The sequence below is a fragment of the Amblyraja radiata genome, chromosome 11 (genome assembly GCF_010909765.2).
Source record: "Amblyraja radiata isolate CabotCenter1 chromosome 11, sAmbRad1.1.pri, whole genome shotgun sequence".
Taxonomy (NCBI): domain Eukaryota; kingdom Metazoa; phylum Chordata; class Chondrichthyes; order Rajiformes; family Rajidae; genus Amblyraja; species Amblyraja radiata.
In genome coordinates, this window is record NC_045966.1 from 12,958,535 (window position 1) to 12,978,122 (window position 19,588).

Here is a 19,588-nt window from a genome sequence, read left to right on the forward strand (position 1 = left end):
AAATGGGCAACATTTTGGGCCAAAACCCTTCTTCAGACTGATGTAGGGTGGGGGGGCAGGGAGAAGAAAGGGGAAAGGAAGAGGAGGAGCCAGAGGGCTGAGGGAGAGCTGAGAAGGGGAGGAGACAACAAGGGCTGCCGGAAAATGGAGGTCAATGTTCATGCCGTTAGGGTGCAAACTGCCCAAGCGGAATATGAAGTGCTGCTCCTCCAATTTCCGGTGGTGCTCACTCTGGCCATGGAGAAGGCCCAGGACAGAAAGGTCGGATTCGGAATGGGAGGGGGAGTTGAAGTGCTGCGCCACAGGGAGATCAGGTTGGTTAATGTGGACCCGTCGGAGGTGTTCGGCGAAACGGTCGCCAAGCCTACTCTTGGTCTCACTAATGTAGATCAGCTGACATCTAGAGCAGCGGATGCAATAGATGAGGTTGGAGGAGGTGTATGGATATATGTATGTATGTCCGATCTGATTGGATAGCATGCAACACAAAGCTTTTCACTGTACCTCGGTACATGGGACAATTATAAACCTCAACGTAAATCTATTTGCCCCATGTTTCCTAGGTGTTTTAATTTGTTTCATGGGTGAAGCTTGTTTGGCTCTCCCTCCACCCCCAACCCCTCACAATTTATGTACCCACGGCCCTGCCACCGCACAAAGATCTATCACTATGGATTAGGTGGGCAAAATGCAGAAAGTTTAAAATTTATAAAAGATAAGTCTCGAGGGCCTGAGCTGCAGGGAGAGGTTGAAGTGGCTAGAAGTTTATTCCTTGCAGCGCAGGAAGGTGAGGGGTGAACTTTTAGAGGTGTATAAGATCATGAGAGGAATAGATAGGGTAGATGTACAGAGTCTCTTACCCAGAGTAGGGGAATCAAGAACCAGAGGACATCGGTGAGGAGGGAAAGATTTAATAGGAACGTTTTTTATACAAAGGTTGATAGTTATGTGAAATGAGCTTCAGGAGGAAGTAGTTGAGGCAGGTACTATCACAACATTTAAGAAACAGTTGGACAGGTATATGGATAGGGTAGGTTAAGAGGGATATGGGTCAAATGCAAGCAGGTGGGACTAGTGTAGATGAGGCATGTTGGTTGGTGTGAGGAAGTTGGGCCGAAGGGCCTGTTGACTCAATAAGCTCAAATTTGCTGCTTTTTGCATGGAAAGGTGTGAATTATGCCATTTTGACAAAATTATTTGGATAATATTTCTAAATGCTTCCCTACAAATGAGATCACATTGACCATTTTCCCATTGCTAGATTTGCAGTTCTGCCCTTTATGAACAAAATTCTAATGCTTGCAATCCTCCAGCCTTCTGGGACCTCTCGAAAGACAGTTAACAAATGGAAAATGTACTAATTCATATTGATAACATTTTCACAAGATGCCATTTTCAGTACTGAGTGCGGTTTTGGGTTTAGCACAGTAAAGATGATGTTGAGAGGTAAAAAAAAAGGCCACATTGTGAACTCACTTGAATGCAGCAGCAGCAGCTAAGAAATAGTAAATGTAGAAAACTTAAATAAAATAAAATAACTAGTGCTGGTTGCTGGTAGATGGTTGCTGCCTTACAGCGCCAGAGACCCGGGTTCAATCCTGACTACGGGTACTGACTGTACGGAATTTGTACGTTCTCTCCGTAACCTGCGTGGGTTTTCTCCACTATCCCACATTCCATACAGGTTTGTAGGTTAATTGGCATGGACTCGGTGGGACCGAAGGGCCTGTTTCCATTCTGTCCCTTTAAACTAAACTAAATGAAAACAGAATATGCCAGGGCTTCTCAGCAGCTCAAAAGGAAACAGAATTAACATTTCAAGTTGATGACTTTGCATTGAGTTGTGAATAAAATGATATTCCATCTCCTTTAAATCCATACAGATCAGGGTGGATTTAGGTGGATTAGTTCATCCCAGCAAAGGAAGATTTGGAATATCACAGTCAGATGCCACAGTATGATCATAACCCTCTCCAAACCTGGGAGGTAGGTACAGAGTCAGGAGAGTTGGTTAAAGTGAAATACATGAACCATGACCAAAAACAGAGGTAACTAAGTGAAGTCAAGTCAACCTTATTTGTCACATACACATACATGATGTGCAGTGAAATGAAAGTGGCAATGCCTGCGGGTTGTGCAAACACAACAAAACAGAACATAACAGAACCGGTATTTACATTTTACATAAATAAAAAGACACAACACAACAGTAAATTAGTTCCTGGTGAGATAAGAGTTTACAGCCCTGATGGCAATAGACAATAGGTGCAGGAGTAGGCCATTCGGCCCTTCGAGCCAGCACCGCCATACAATGTGATCATGGCTGATTATCCCCAATCAGTACCCCGTTCCTGCCTTCTCCCCATATCCCCTGACTCCGCTATGTTTAAGAGCCCTATCTAGCTCTCTCTTGAAAGTATCCAGAGAACCGGCCTCCACCTGAGGCAGAGAATTCCACAGACTCACCACTCTCTGTGAGAAAACGTGTTTCCTGTGGGAAGAAACTCCGTCTGATCCTCTTTAGGCCCTTTAGATTTCAACGTATCCAGATATTAAATCTAAACGAGGCAGAGTGAAGATTCAAAATGAGCCCTCCTGAATTGGGAAGCTAGTTTGAAATGTGGTTATATTGATTAGATTTATTTTTTAGTTTAGTTTAAAGATATAGCGCGGAAACAGGCCCTTCGGCCCACCTAGTCCCCGCTGACGATCCTACACATACTGGGGACAATTTACAATTCTTACCAAAACCAATTAACCTACAAACCTGTATATCTTTGGAGTGTGGGAGGAATCTGGAGCTCCCGGAGAAAACGCACGTGGTTACGGGTAGAACGTACAAATTCCGTACAGGCAGCACCCGTTAGTCAGGATTGAACCCGGGTCCGTGGGGCTGTAAGGCAGCACAACTTTACCACAGCACCACAGGATGGAGATGGAAGATGCCTACTTTAGCCCTCAGTTTAGGAAGAGCAGGAATGGTCTGTCTACAGGCTTCTCCAGCGTGCACCTGGCCAACCACTTCCCCAATTGCCAACACCCCCACCCCTGGTTCTGATTGTTAACCAACACCTGTCTTCATGTAGACACCAGCTAATGCCTTGAGTTAGGTTTGAAACCTCAGGCTGTGCGCCATTTCTATAAATTCTATATTCCCTCATGATGTGCCAGTGATAAATAATTGAAATTTCTTGAGTGAGAATCATTACTAGTAAAGAATGAATTATGTGCAACAAATTAGTTTAGTTTAGAGATACAGCGCAGAAACTGGTCCTTCGGCCCACCGAGTCCGCACCGACCAGCGATCCTCACACACTAGCACTATCCAACACACACTAGGGACAATTTACAATTATATCAAGCCAATTAATCTACAAACCTGTACGGCTTTGGAGTGTGGGAGGAAACGGGAGGTCTAGGAGCAAACCCACGCAGGTCACGGGGAGAACGTACAAACTCCGTACAGACAGCACCCGTGGTCAGGATCGAACCCGGGTCCCCGGCGCTGCAAGGCAGCAACTCGACCGCCATGCCACCGTGCCGCCCACAATGATAATGGAGAACGTGGTAATGGGATTGACAATAACTGGGTGCAGTGCAACATTCATTTGGGTTTGGAATTTATTTCTGTCATAAAATGAGAAGTAGCGAAGTCCACTGATGATTGCAGAACTTTAGGTCTGCTTGTATCATCTCAGCAAACAAAGCAGGCCCCGCTGTAACAGATTCCCCAAAGAAATGGTGTTTTCAAAAGCTCAAGGCCATGTCACACTAACTCACATTATTGCCAAAACCTCCAGTTATTTTGAGGTTACAGATACTGCCTGTCTCATATGGTCAGTCCACACAGGGTTCCTTCTGAGGGTGCCTGCTGATGTTTATTGAAGCTCTGGTCCTTTCAGTTTAAGCCTTTTAGGCCATTTATATTCAACTGAACAAGCAGGTAGTACCCCCCCCCCCCACCTAACCCCCCCCCCCCCCCACCCCCATCCCCTTTCGCTCTCTCTATCTATCTATCTATCTATCTATCTATCTATCTATCTATCTATCTATCTATCTATCTATCTATCTATCTATCTATCTATCTATCTATCTATCTATCTATCTATCTATCTATCTATCTATCTATCTATCTATCTCCCCCTCTCTATATATATATCTCTTCCTCTCTCTGCCTCTCTACCTATATCTCTCTTCCTCTGTGTGTGTCTCTCTCTCCCTCTCTCTCTCTCTCCCGCTCTCTTTCTCTCTCTCGTTTAACACATCTAGCCACACTTTACATTCCATAAGTGCACAATACATGTTTGTTCCTTCCTTTAAGCAAATCTAACAAATGTAAAGAAGGATTTCGACTCAAAACGTCACCTATTGCTTTTCTCCGGAGATGCTTGCCTGACCCGTTGCGTTAGTCCAGCTCTTTGTGTCTGTCTTCAGTTTAAACTAGCATCTGCAGTTCCTCCCAACATAAATCCACATGTCAACCATTTGGCCAACAAGTATGTCATTTATATCTTCTCTCAGTACCATTATAAGGTCATAAGATCATGTGATAGGAGTAGAATGAGGCTATTTGGCACATAAGGTTTACTCCGCCATTCAATCATGGCTGACCACGTAAGGGCCATGTCAAACAAGAGAGTGTCTAACCATGGCATTTATTGCTCGTAAAAGTTATATGTTGTGTAAAAAATTGTCCCTAGTGCGTAAAGGTTACTGTACGGGATGCCCGCTGGTCGGCACGGATTCAGTGGGCCAGAGGGCCTGTGTCTATGCTGTATCTCTAAAGTCTAAAGACAGCAGGTACATGGGAGCACCGCCATCAACAGGTTCCCTTCCAAATCGCACACCAACGCAGATTGGACCGAAAATTGCCATTCCTTCACCAGCGGTGGTTCAAAATTCTGGAACTTCTCTACCAAAGAAGTATTTTCACCAGAAGGAATGCGAGCATTTGAGGAGATGGATCATCACTATCTTAACAATGACAGATGAAAGTAATTGCTGATTTTGCCAGTCAAATACAGATCCTGCAAAATATCGAAATAGCATCAAATAAGTAATGATGTTCAGTCGAGTTCTCCCGAAAATGCTGAACATTTCCAAATAGGCCACGACTTTTCTGAAATCTTTGCACTTCATATTTCATAAATCTTTAATTAGTAAATTTGCCTTGGGCTCTCTGGTTGAAAGCTTTCAACAAACCAAACATAATTTTTTTTTATGCTCCACAAAACATTAATAGTTGATGTACAAGAATTCTCAGGTCAAGGAATGTACAAAAAAACTGGAGAAAAGCCAGCCTCAGGAGTTGTATGGAGCATGTACAGATGCCATATAAATGTTTCTCCGAGATGCACTTAGATTAATTTATAAAGCAAACATTTGCCTTAATTCATGATTATATAAGAAGCCAAATATTATTTTGTAACTCACATTATTTATACCAAATCTCTGCATTGAAGAAAGTTTTGTGGCAACAATATAAATTTCACTTTGCGTTGGTGGATTGGATAAGATGGCGGGTTGCTGCAGAGAAAGTCCTCGTGGTATTACTGCGCACGTAAATAAATGGTCAAAATCCTCATCCAAGCAGATAACCAGTGGATCAGGGAACTGAAAGCCATGCATTTGAGTTTGTGGTTAACCTTACTGTTACTCTAGGAACAACATTAATATAGAACAAAGAACATGGAACATAGAACAGTACAGCACAAAAACAGGCCCTTCGGCCTGCACTCTCCATACTGAACGTGATGCCAAGACCATCTCTTATATACATACACATAACCCATATCCCTCCATTCCCTGCATATCCATATGCCTATCCAAATGCCTCTTCTGCCCCGGTCCCACTTAGGAAACCTGAACGGAAACCTCTGGAGACTTTGCGCCCCACCCAAGGTATCCGTGCGGTTCCCGGAGGTTGCAGGTGGTTGCCGGAGGTTGCAGGTAGTGGAAGCAAGTAGGGAGACTGACAAAAACCTCCGGGAACCGCACGGAAACCTTGGGTGGGGCGCAAAGTCTCCAGAGGTTTCCGTTCAGGTTTCCTAAGTGGGACAGGGGCATTCAATGCCATTATCATATCTGCTTCAACCATCACCCCCAGCAGCACGTTCCAGGCACTCACCACTCTCTGTGTAAAAAAATTGCCTCCCATACCGCTGCATCATGACATCCTGACTCTTATACTCAATGCCCCAACCACTGCCAGCAAGGCATACCATATGCCTTCTTCACCAACTGGAAACATAACTTGCCAATAGTGATATCAGTGGAATATCAAACGTGCCAGCAGCTCTTCAAGATAATGTATCTTCTCAATGGAGACAAAACATTGGTTGCTTCACCAAAGGCTTTCTGGGATTAATGCACACCTACCCCTCTACTTCCTTCGAAGGCTTAGGAAGTTTGGCATGTCCTCTACAACTCTCACCAACTTCTACAGATGCACCATAGAAAGCATTCTATCAGGATGCATCAGAGCTTGGCTTGGGAGCAGCTCCATCCAAGGCAACAAGAAATTACAGCGAACTGTGGTTGCAGCCCAGACCATCACACAAACCAACCTTCCCTTCTATTGACTCCATTTATACCTCACGCTGCCTCGGCAAGGCCAGCAGCATAATCAAGGACAAGTCACTCCCTCTTCTCCCCTCTCCCATCAGGCAAAAGGTATAGAAGTGTGAAAAAGGCACGCCACCAGATTCAGGACAATTTCTTCCCAGCTGTTATCCCACCACAACTAGAGAGCAGTGCTGAACTACTATCTATCTCTTTGATGAACCTCAGGCTATCCTTGATCAGACTTTGCTGGCTTTACCTTGCACTAAATGTTATTCTCTTATCATGTATCTATACACTGAAAATGGATCAATTGTAATCATGTATTGTCTTTCTGCTGACTGGTTAGCACGCAACAAAAGTTTTTCACTGTACCTCGGTACACGTGACAATAATCTAAACTGAAAATGAAACAAATGATTGCTATTTGGCAGCTGAAACATCCTACCAACAACTAGAGAGCGGTCCTTGGCTACTATCTAACTAATTGGAGACCCTCTTTGTCCGTCTTTGATTGGACTTTACTGGCTTTATCTTGCACTAAACGTTGTTCCCTTTATCATGTGTCTGCACACTGTGGATTTGTACTTGTACCCAAGTATTGTCTTTCCGCTGACTGGTTAGCATGCAACAAAAAACACGAAAGCTTTTCACTGTACTCCAGTTACAATAAACTAAACTCACACTCAACTCCTGTGATTGTGCTGGTTCAATAAGTTTTGACAATGTAGTCCAAAGCCTGTTACAAGCAAATATAAGGTACACAAAAATGCTGCAGAAACTCAGCGGGTGCAGCAGCATCTACGGAGCGAAGGAAATAGGCAACGTTTCAGGCCGAAACGTTGCCTATTTCCTTCGCTCCATAGATGCTGCTGCACCCACTGAGTTTCTCCAGCGTTTTTGTGTACCTTCGATTTTCCAGCATCTGCAGTTCCTTCTCAAACACAAGCAATTATAAAAATGGCTGCCAAAACAATGGATGGGAAGATAAATAAGAAGGCAGGAAATGGAGGCAAGGATAGATGTTGGAGGACCCTGTACTTAAATCGCCTGTTTGATTGATGGTGAGGCAACTATGCTGCTGCATGAAGATAGACACAAAATGCTGGAGTAACTTGGCGGGTCAGACAGCATCTCTGGAGAAAAGGGTTGGTGAAGGCAAGGAATGGGTTCACCTATTTTCTCCAGAGATGCTGCCTGACCCGCTGAGTTATACTCCAGTATTTTGTGTCTATCCTTGATCAGTTTCGTTTATTTTAGCTTAAAAATACAACGAGAAAAAGTGCCCTTCAGCCCACTGAGTCCACGCCAACCCGTAATCACCCATACACTAGTTCTATCCTACACACTGTGGACAATCCACCCCCCACATGTACACAGCTAAAAAAATAATAAAAACTAGGCTCAAGATACATTTAACAAGACAAAAATTAAAAAAAAAGACAGATGACTGTAGTCGAGCCGCTGCCGTTAGGCGCCACCACACTCACCTACGTTGGACGGTGGACCAAGGGGCCTGTTTCCACGCTATATGTCTAAACTAAACTAAGTGGCATAGAATGGCCAGTCTCTAACCTTCTTATTTTAGGCACAGTAACGATCACTGGTGCAGATATTTCTGAGCAACGATGACTCTCAGATCTTGACCACGTTAATGGCTACGCATATCAAGAGAATGTTGTCAGGCTTTCTTTTATTGAACTCAAATAGACGGACTAATGACTAAGAAATAAATTGATTGCACTTTGTTCTGTGAACTTACTGGTCTTGGAAGACAAATATTAGCATGAGATCAAAAGATAAACATCCAGACCATTGCAGAGAGTAATACAATAGATATTCCATTAGTATAATTCGTTGTGTGTGTGCAGACTCCCAAAATATGGATGGACAAGGCACTTTATTTAATGTATTATGTATGCCACAGAGACGCCATCACATTTTTCATCGTGGCTACAAAGAAATATTTTGCTCAGCTTCATTGCCCTACTCTGTCTCTGGATCTGACTGAGTGGGACTTTAGACTTTAGAGATATGGCACAAAAGCAGGACCTTCTTACCACCGAGTCCATGCCGACCAGCGATCACCCCGTACACTAACATTATCCTACACACTAGGGACAATTTACAATTTTGCAGAAGCCAATTAACCTACAAAACCGTACGTCATTGGAGTGTGGGATGAAACCGGAGCACCCAGAGAAAACCCATGCGGTCACAGAGAGAATGTGAAGACAGCACCCATAGTCCGGATTGAACCCGGGTCTCTGGCACTGTGCGGCAGCAGCTCTAACACTGTGCCACCATGCCGCACATGTTTGTTTTCCTTTGAGTTTATAACAATTGTTACCATGACAACTCTGGTTTACACCTCGTCATGGACATTTTCCCTCCACCCTCCGTGTATCTACACACTTTTCTTGTCACCTTCACAGTTCTGATGAAGTGCCCTTGACTCAAAATGTCTCTGCCTCCTAATCCCATTTTCCTGCCTTCTCCCCATAACCCATGATTTCACATAATTCAGCATCTTTATGCCAAGCTCCTACAGTGATCGAGAAGCTGGGAACTAATGTATATGACATTAACCAATTAATTTGTCTATCTGCTTACTTAATTATTTATTCACAGCAGGTGATGTCTCTGACAATGGTGGCATTTACTGCTCATTCCAAACTTCCCATGAAATAATTTCATAAGTTCACAATCACAATCACAATAATACTTTATTAGCCAAGTATGTTTTGCAACATACGAGGAATTTCATTTGCCAAGTCGGTCATACAAGTGATACGAGCAGAATCTGCTGTAGTTGTAAAAAAAGGCGCAACAGAGACTTTACTTCCTCAGAACACTGAGGAAGGCCCATCTGTCTGCTAAACTGCTGGAGTCTTTCTACCGGTGGTACACAAAATTGCTGGAGGAACTCAGCGGGTGCAGCAGCATCTATGGAGCGAAGGAAATAGGCGACGTTTCGGGCCGAAACCCTTCTTCAGACTGAAGAAGGGTTTCGGCCCGAAACGTCGCCTATTTCCTTCGCTCCATAGATGCTGCTGCACCCGCTGAGTTCCTCCAGCAATTTTGTGTACCTTCGATATTCCAGCATCTTCAGTTCCCTTTTGAACACGGAGTCTTTCTACCGCTGTTCGGTAGAAAGCATACTGACTTACTGCATAACTGCCTGGTTTGGGAACTGTTCAGCAGCTGACAGAGCAGCTCTCCAGAGGGTGATAAAAACTGCCCAGGGTATCATTGGACTCCTCCTGCCCCCTCTGGAGGACATTTGCCACTCCAGATGCCGCAGCAGGACCTGTAATATCGTGAAAGACATTACACATCCTTGTCACCACCTTTTCACACTGCTGCCCTCAGGAAAAGGGTACAGGTCGCTAAAGTCACGCACTGCCAGACTCAAGAACAGCTTTTACCCATCAGCAATCTTGGAGCTGAACTCTGTCTCGGGAGCGGGTTATGGGGAAGGAGGGGGGGGTGGGGAGACAGTGTTAATTTATGTAAATGTGAATCCATGGGTGGGTTTGGGGAGGGAGGGAGTGTAAAAAGTATGAGTATGTGAATGTTTGAAGTTCTTTTAAATGGAGAGACACAGTAATCTCGTTGTATGTGACACATGCAATGACAATAAAGCATTCTGATTCTGATTCAGATTCTGATAAGGCTATTCGCCCGTCGAGCAGAAATAGGCTAATCGGTCCATCGAGTCTACTCCGCCAATTAACCATGGCTAATCTATCTTTCCCTCTCAACTCCATTCTCCTGCCTTCTTCTCACACCCGAATGTAGACGCAAAAAGCCGGAGTAACTCAGCGGGACAGGCAGCATCTCTGGCTGAAGAAGCTAAAGAAGGGTCTCGACCCAAAACGTCACCCATCCCTTCCCTCCAGAGATGCTGCCTGTCCCACTGAGTTACTCCAACTTTTTGTATCTACCTTCGGTTTAAACCAGCATCTGTTGTTCCTTCCTACACACTTCTCCTCACACCTGTACTAATCAAGAATCCGTCAATCTCCGACTTAAAAATATCCATTGACGGCCTCCATAGCCTTCTGTGGCAATGAATTTCACAGATTTACCACCCTATGACTAAAGAAATTCCTCCTCATCTCCTTCCTAAATGAACGTCCTTTAATTCTGAGGCCTTGACCTCTGGTCTTAAACTCACCCACTAGTGGAACCATCCTCTCCACATCCACTCTATCCAGGCCTTCCACTATTCGGTAAATTTCAATGAGGTGTCCCCTCATCCTCCTATACTTCAGTGAGTACAGGCCAAGTGCCATCAAACCCTCATCATATGTTAACCCACTCATTCCTGAAAACATTCTCAAAAACATCCTCTGGGCCCTCTCCAGCACCAGCACATCCTTCCTCAGATATGGGGCCTGATATGGATGCAATTAAGTATGTACTCTGATTTTGTGATAACAATCACATACAGGTGGATGTGCTGAAGATGGCAGATTTCCATCCTGATGAAAGAGCAATCATAAAAAAAGATGAGATTTTTTAATGACCCTGTGGTTTCATAATTACCACTATACATGCCAACTTATTCAATTAGTTGAACTTAAATTCCCCAGGTCGATTGTTACAATTTGAATGTTGGATTAATGGTGTGGGACATCAGAATGGTAATCCAAAAATGTATCCACTCAACTGCTACTATAGATTGAATAGAGCCAATACCTCACGTAGCCTGAGAGGAATAGATCGGGTAGATGTAGAGTCTCTTGCCCAGAGTAGGTGAATCGAGGACCAGAGGACATAAGTTTAAGGGGAAAAGATTTAATAGGAATCTGAGGGGCAACTTTTTCACTCAAAGGGTGGTGGGTGTATGGAACAAGCTGCCAGAGGAGGCAGTTGAGGCAGGGACTATCCTAGCACGTGAGAAACAGTTAGGCAGGTACATGGATAGAAGATAGAGACAAAAAGCTGGAGGAACTCAGCGGGACAGGCAGCATCTCTGGAGAGAAGGGATGGGTGACATTTCGGGTCGAGACCCCTTTTCAGACAAAGTCATGGGAAAGGGAAACGAGAGATATAGACGATAATGTAGAGAGATATAGAACAATGAATGAAAGATATGCAAAAGTAACAATGATAAATGAAACAGGCCATTGTTAGCTGTTTGTGGAGTGAAAACGAGAAGCTGGTGCGACTTGTGTGGAGGAGGGATGGAGAGAGAGGGAATGCCAGGGTTACTTGAAGTTAGGGAAAACAATATTCATACCACTGGTTTGTAAGCTGCCCAAGCAAAATCTGAGATGCTGTTCCTCCAATTTGCGTTTAGCCTCACTCTGACAATGAAGGGGACCTAGAACAGAAAGATCTGTGTAGGAATGGGAAGTGGAATTAAAGTGTCCAGCAACCAGGAGATCAGGTTGGTATAGGCAGGCTGAGCAAAGGTGTTCAGCGAAACGATCGCCCAGTCTACGTTTGGTCTACGTTATTATTATTATTATTAGTTCAAGCGCTTTTGATTGCAACATGCGCCTTAATTTAGTTCAACAAAGAAACTGACAAGTTACGAAAGTTCTTTAGTAACTTGTCAGTTTCTTTGTTGAACTAAATTAAGGCGCATGTTGCAATCAAAAGCGCTTGAACAATAATAATAATAATAATAATAATAATAATAATAATATCTTTTATTGTCATTGCACATAAGCGCAACGAGATTTGGTATGCAGTTTCCATCCGATGTCATAACTTAAATAACTAATAAAATTTAGATTTAGATACCCCGAGAACATGGTTTGAGATCAGGTTGGAGGAGGTGCAAGTCAACCTCTGCCTAACCTGAAAGGAGTGTCAGGGTCTCTATACAGAGTCGAGGGAGGAGGTATAGGGACAGGTGTTGCATCTTCTCCGCTTGCAGGGGAAGGTACCTGGGGAGGGGGTGGTTTGTTTGGGAAGGAATTAGTTAACCAGGGAGTTGCGGATTGAATGGTCTCTGTGGAAGGCGGAAAGAGGTGATTAGTGATGGTATCCTGTTGGAGATGGTGAAAATGTCAGAGGATTATGTGTTGTTTGCGATGGGGTGAAAGGTAAGAACTAGGGGGTAGGGCAGGTTTGGAGGGATATGGGCTAAATGTGGGCAGGTGGGATTAGTACAGCTGGGACATGTTGGCCGGTGTGAGTATGTTAGGCCGAAAGGAATGTTTCCACACTGTATCACTTTATGACTATAAATGACAAAGGTTTGGACCATTTGAATTAAAGACGCTGATATCTGTGTGAATAGTTTGTTGGCAGTATGTGATAATGAAGTATCAATCAAAAATTGTTTTAGTTTTAGATTTAGAGATACGGCGTGGAAACAAGCCCTTCAGCCCACCGAGTCAGCTCCGATCAGCGATCCTCATACACTAGCATTATCCTACACACATTATAACCCAATTTATAACTTTTTACCAAAGCCAATTAACCTAAAAACCTGTGCATCTTTGGAGTGTGGGAGGAAACCAGAGCATCCAGAGAAAACCCACGTGGTCATGAGGAGACCATCCTAACTCTATACAGACAGCACCGAATCGGAGTCAGAATCGAACCCGGGTCTCTGGCGCTGTAAGGCATCAACTACACCGCCGTGTCACCGTGACCCCCCCAATGCCAATAATTGACTCATCTGTTGAAACAGGTTTGTAAAGCAGTAGTTTGGTTAATCTGACATAAGGTATTCAAGAATCTATGGTTGTGTTAAGAGATGCAATGTTAGAGTGGTTCAAATTTGTGTGAGAGAGTATTTCACATATTTGCATGCATTATTAATTTCTCCTTTCCTGAAATCCTTGTTTTTTTTTTGTTAGCTTTGCCCTGTCAGATCTAATCCCGTGTAATCTTCTCTTGGATATGATTTCTGGTCTAGACTACCTAAAGCAGAGTTAAGAGTGTTTTGTTGCCATACGTCTCAAAACACAACATGAAAATTCTTATACAGGCACGAAAAGCTGGAGTAACTCAACGGGACAGTCAGCATCTGTGGAGAAAAGGGATGGGTGACATTTCAGGTCGAGACCCTGCAGACTGAGAGTCAGGGGAAAGGGAAATGAGAGATATGGACAGTGATAAAGAGAGATGTAGAACATAAGCAATGAAAGATATGCAAAAGGGTAATGATGATCAAGGAAAGTGTCCATTGTTGGCAGTGGGCTAGGTGTTAATAAGTTGTAAAATTCTTACTCTTGCAGCAGCACAATAGGTATGTAAACATAGTTCTCAATAGATACCATAATAAACAACAAGGCACTGGAAAGATACCACCATTGCTACCTCAATAAAATCCTTCCGATCACTGTGCAATATGCACACTATCAGTGTGCTCTCCCAGGCTAACATGCCACTGTTTGGTCTCCCCATTAGAGAGGTTACATTGTTGGCATGGAGACACAAGGAACTGCAGATGCTAGTATCTTGAGTAAAACACAAAGTTCTGGTGTAACTCAGTAGGTCAGGCAGCATCTGTGGGGAAAAATGGATAGGTGGCGTTTTAGGTCAGGACCCTTCTTCAGCCTGATTGTGGTGGGATGGGGAGAATGAAAAAGAGTTGGTGTCAAGGTGAAGCCTGGCACGTGGTAGATGGAGAAACAAGGAGATGCAGATGCTGGTTTACAAAAACAGACACAAAGTGGGCGGCAAAGTGGAGCAGCGATGGAGTTGCTGCTTTACCGCGCCGGAGACCCGGGTTTGAACCTGAATACGGGTGCTGTCTGTGTGGAGTTTGTACGTTCTCCCCGTCACCGCATGGGTTTTCTCCGGGTGCTCCAGTTTCTTCCCACTCTCCATATTGTAGGTTAATTGGCTTTGGTAAAGTTGTAAATTATCCCTAGTGTGCAGGATAGTGCCAGTGTACCTGGAGCGCTTATTTGGCACGGACTCGGTGGGCTGAAGGGCCTGTTTCCACTCTGTATCTCTAAACTAAACCAAACTAAACTAAAAAAGTGTTGGAGTAACTCAGCATGTCAGGCAGCATACCTGGAGGACATGGATAGGTGACGTTTTGGGTCGGGGAACCTGCCTCAGACTGATTGTGGGGGAGAGGTGGTGAAGCTGGAAGAGAGGAGAGGCAGGGTACTATTCCTCCAGTTTGCATGTGATAGATAGATGCAGGTGAGGGAGGCGGTTTGATTGGCAGATGCGTGGACAAAGGCTGGAGATGAGAAAGAGACAATCGTTGCCATGCCTGCACCAGACTCCTGAAATTGGAATGCTGTTCCATGCTCCCACATGGAACGTGATTACCAAGCAGAGAGACGGAGGATTCAAGGATGTGCTCAAAACCTCCTAGAAATTATGCAAGAACTCCACTAATTGCTGGCAATCTCTCGTTCACGTCCGTTCAAAGTGGAGAAGAAGCATTTGGGATTGGATTGAGAACCTCAAGACCATGAGCACACGAAGATTCTGGGAAGTGGCAGTAGATGCCGACCATCTTATGAGATACTTTGTGACATTCAAAGATTATAGGCAGGGCAGTCACAACCTGACCTTTTGTGGAAAAACATAGAAACATAGAAACATAGAAAATAGGTGCAGGAGTAGGCCATTCGGCCCTTCAAGCCTGCACCGCCATTCAATATGATCATGGCTGATCATCCAACTCAGTATCCTGTACCTGCCTTCTCTCCATACCACCTGATCCCTTTAGCCACAAGGGCCACATCTAACTCCCTCTTAAATATAGCCAACGAACTGGCCTCAACTACCTTCTGTGGCAGAGAATTCCAGAGATTCACCACTCTCTGTGTGAAAAATGTTTTCCTCATCTCGGTCCTAAAAGATTTCCCCCTTATCCTTAGACTGTGACCCCTTGTTCTGGACTTCCCCAACATCGGAAACAATCTTCCTGCATCTAGCCTGTCCAACCCCCTAAGAATTTTGTAAGTTTCTATAAGATCCCCCCTTAATCTTCTAAATTCTAGCGAGGGCAAACCGAGTCTATCCAGTCTTTCTTCATATGAAAGTCCTGACATCCCAGGAATCTGTCTGGTGAACCTTCTCTGTACTCCCTCTATGGCAAGAATGTCTTTCCTCAGATTAGGACAAAACTGTACGCAATACTCCAGGTGTGGTCTCACCAAGACCCTGTACAACTGCAGTAGAACCTCCCTGCTCCTATACTCAAATCCTTTTGCTATGAATGCTAACATACCATTCGCCTTCTTCACTGCCTGCTGCACCTGCATGCCTACTTTTAATGACTGGTGTACCATGACACCCAGGTCTCGTTGCATCTCCCCCTTTCCTAATCGGCCACCATTCAGATAATAGTCTACTTTCCTGTATTATGCCACCAAAGTGGATAACCTCACATTTATCCACATTATACTGCCCCTGCCATGCATTTGCCCACTCACCCAGCCTATCCAAGTCACCTTGCAGCCTCCTAGCATCCTCCTCACAGCTAACACTGCCCCCAGCTTCGTGTCATCCGCAAACTTGGAGATGTTGCATTCAATTCCCTCATCCAAATCATTAATATATATCGTAAATAGCTGGAGTCCCAGCACTGAGCCTTGCGGTACCCCACTAGTCACTGCCTGCCATTGTGAAAAGGACCCGTTTACTCCTACTCTTTGCTTCCTGTCTGCCAGCCAGTTCTCTATCCACATCAATACTGAACCCCCAATACGGTGTGCTTTAAGTTTGTATACTAATCTCTTATGTGGGACCTTGTCGAAAGCCTTCTGAAAGTCCAGATATAACACATGCACTGGTTCTCCCTTATCCACTCTACTAGTTACATCCTCAAAAAATTCTATAAGATTCGTCAGACATGATTTACCTTTCATAAATCCATGCTGACTTTGTCCAATGATTTCACCACTTTCCAAATGTGCTGCTATCCCATCTTTAATAACTGATTCTAGCAATTTCCCCACTACCGACGTTAGACTAACTGGTCTGTAATTCCCCGTTTTCTCTCTCCCTCCCTTTTTAAAAAATGGGGTTACATTAGCTACCCTCCAATCCTCAGGGACTACTCCAGAATCTAAAGAGTATTGAAAAATTATCACTAATGCATCCACTATTTCTGGGGCTACTTCCTTAAGTACTCTGGGATGCAGCCTATCTGGCCCTGAAGATTTATCGGCCTTTAATCCATTCAATTTACCTAACACCACTTCCCGGCTAACCTGGATTTCACTCAGTTCCTCCATCTCATTTGACCCCCGGTCCCCTGCTATTTCCGGCAGATTATTTATGTCTTCCTTAGTGAAGACAGAACCAAAGTAGTTATTCAATTGGTCTGCCATGTCCTTGTTCTCCATGATCAATTCACCTGTTTCTGACTGCAAGGGACCTACATTTGTTTTAACTAATCTTTTTCTCTTCACATATCTATAAAAGCTTTTGCAGTCAGTTTTTATGTTCCCCGCCAGTTTTCTTTCATAATCTATTTTCCCTTTCCTAATTAAGCCCTTTGTCCTCCTCTGCTGGACTCTGAATTTCTCCCAGTCCTCTGGTAGGCTGCTTTTTCTGGGTAATTTGTACGCTTCATCTTTTGTTTTGATACTATCCCAGATTTCCCTTGTTATCCATGGATGCACTACCTTCCCTGATTTATTTTTTTGCCAAACTGGGATGAACAATTGTTGTAGTTCATCCATGCAGTCTTTAAATGCCTTCCATTGCATATCCACCGTCAACCCATTAAGAATCAATTGCCAGTCTATCTTGGCCAATTCACGTCTCATACCCTCAAAGTTACCTTTCTTTAAGTTCAGGACCCTTGTTTCTGACTTAACAATGTCACTCTCCATCCTAATGAAGAACTCAACCATATTATGGTCACTTTTGCCCAAGGGGCCACGCACAACAAGACTGCTAACTAACCCTTCCTCATTACTCAATACCCAATCTAGAATAGCCTGCTCTCTCGTTGGTTCCTCTACATGTTGGTTTAGAAAACTATCCCGCATACATTCCAAGAAATCCTCTTCTTCAGCACCCTTGCCAATTTGATTCACCCAATCTATATGTAGATTGAAGTCACCCATTATAACTGTTTTACCTTTGTCACACGCATTTCTAATTTCCTGTTTGATGCCATCCCCAACTCCGCTACTACTGTTAGGTGGCCTGTACACAACTCCCACTAGCGTTTTCTGCCCCTTAGTGTTTCGCAGCTCTACCCATATCGATTCCACATCCTCCAAGCTAATATCCTTCCTTTCTATTGCGTTAATCTGCTCTCTAACCAGCAACACTACCCCACCTCCTTTCCCTTTCTGTCTATCCCTCCTGAATATTGAATATCCCTGGATGTTCAGCTCCCAGCCTTGGTCACCCTGGAGCCATGTCTCCATGATCCCAACTATATCATAGTCATTAATAGCTATCTGCACATTCAACTCATCCACCTTATTATGAATGCTCCTTGCATTGAGACACAAAGCCTTCAGGCTTGTTTTTACAACACTCTTACCCCTTATACTATTATGTTGAAAAGTTGCCCTTTTTGATTTTTGCCCTGGATTTATCTGCCTGCCACATTTTACCTTGCTACCTATTGCTTCTACCCTCATTTTACACCCCTCTGTCTCTACGCTCACACATTTAAGAAACCCTTTCCCTTTAACTCCATCCTCAACTATCCCATTCGACACCCCACCCCCCTTATTCAGTTTAAAACCACCCGTGTAGCAGTGGCAAACCTGCCTGCCAGAATGCTGGTCCCCCACCTGTTAAGATGCAATCCGTCCCTTTTGTATAGTTCCCCCTTACCCCAAAACAGATCCCAGTGATCTAAGAATCTAAATCCCTGCCTCGTGCACCAGTTCCTCAGCCACACGTTCAGGTTTCGTATCTCCCTGTTCCTGCTCTCGCCAGCACGAGGAACTGGAAGCAAACCGGAGATAACAACCCTGGAGGTCCTGCTTTTCAGCATTTTTCCGAGCTCTCTAAACATCTCTAGTTTTTACATTGGCCTCAGCAGCCATCTCAGAGTACACAAAAGCAGAGTAAAGGTCATTCCTGATTGCTTGCAACAATCTAAGAAGAAGTTATTTCTCAGCAGAACTAATTTATTTTAACTTCTGCAAGATCACAAGTTATAGGAGCAGGATTAGGCTATTCGGTCCATCAATTCCACTCCGCCATTCACTCATGGCTGATCTCTACCTCCTAATCCCATTTTCCTGCCTTCTCCCCATAACCCATGACACCCGTTCTGATCAAGAATTTGTCAATCTCTGCCTTAAAAATATCCACTGACGGCCTTCACAGCCCTCTGTGGCAATGAGTTCCACAGATTAACTACCCCCTGACTAAAGAGTCAATACCTCTTTTACTTTCTTTTGTAACTGTTGTACACTTCAGAGATATTTTGGAACAGGGCTCCCTATAATCTTCGAATGTCACAAAGTAACTCAAATTTAGAGTGTGTTCACTGAGGATTTGAGAAATGATCAAAGCATTTGGCTCATCAAATGCACGGTACAATCTGCTCTAATCTGGAAACTGTCCAATTCCGTTAATTACTGTGGTAAGGTTGATGCTGAAAGCATAAAATACGTGCACTTTTACACAGCATTTTGGGAGTTTGTGAATTATTTCCTTCATTGTAGTTTAGATTAGTTTAGAGTCCAGGCCGATCTGCGATTCCTGTAGACTTGCCACTATCCTACACTCTAGGGATAATTTTTAGTGAAACCAATTGAACTACAAACCTGTGTGACTTTGGGGTGTGGGAGGAAACCGGAGCACCCGGTGAAAACCCATGGGGTCACAGGGAGAAGGTGCAAACTCCATACAGGCACAACTCATGGTCAGGATTGAACCTGGGTCTCTGGCGCTGTAAGGCAGCAACTGTACCACCGCACCACCCGTGCTGCCCTTGATTGATAATTGTTTCATGGGGCCATATTATCCTACCAGCCCTTGATCCTCGTGTCTGACATCTCCAGCAGCCTCAGGGTGAAGTTGATGGGGATGTAAGGGAGACTAGTTTACAGGGAATAAGTGAGGAATGGGCTTGATTAGGATTATTCTTAGAGTTGCCATAGAATCG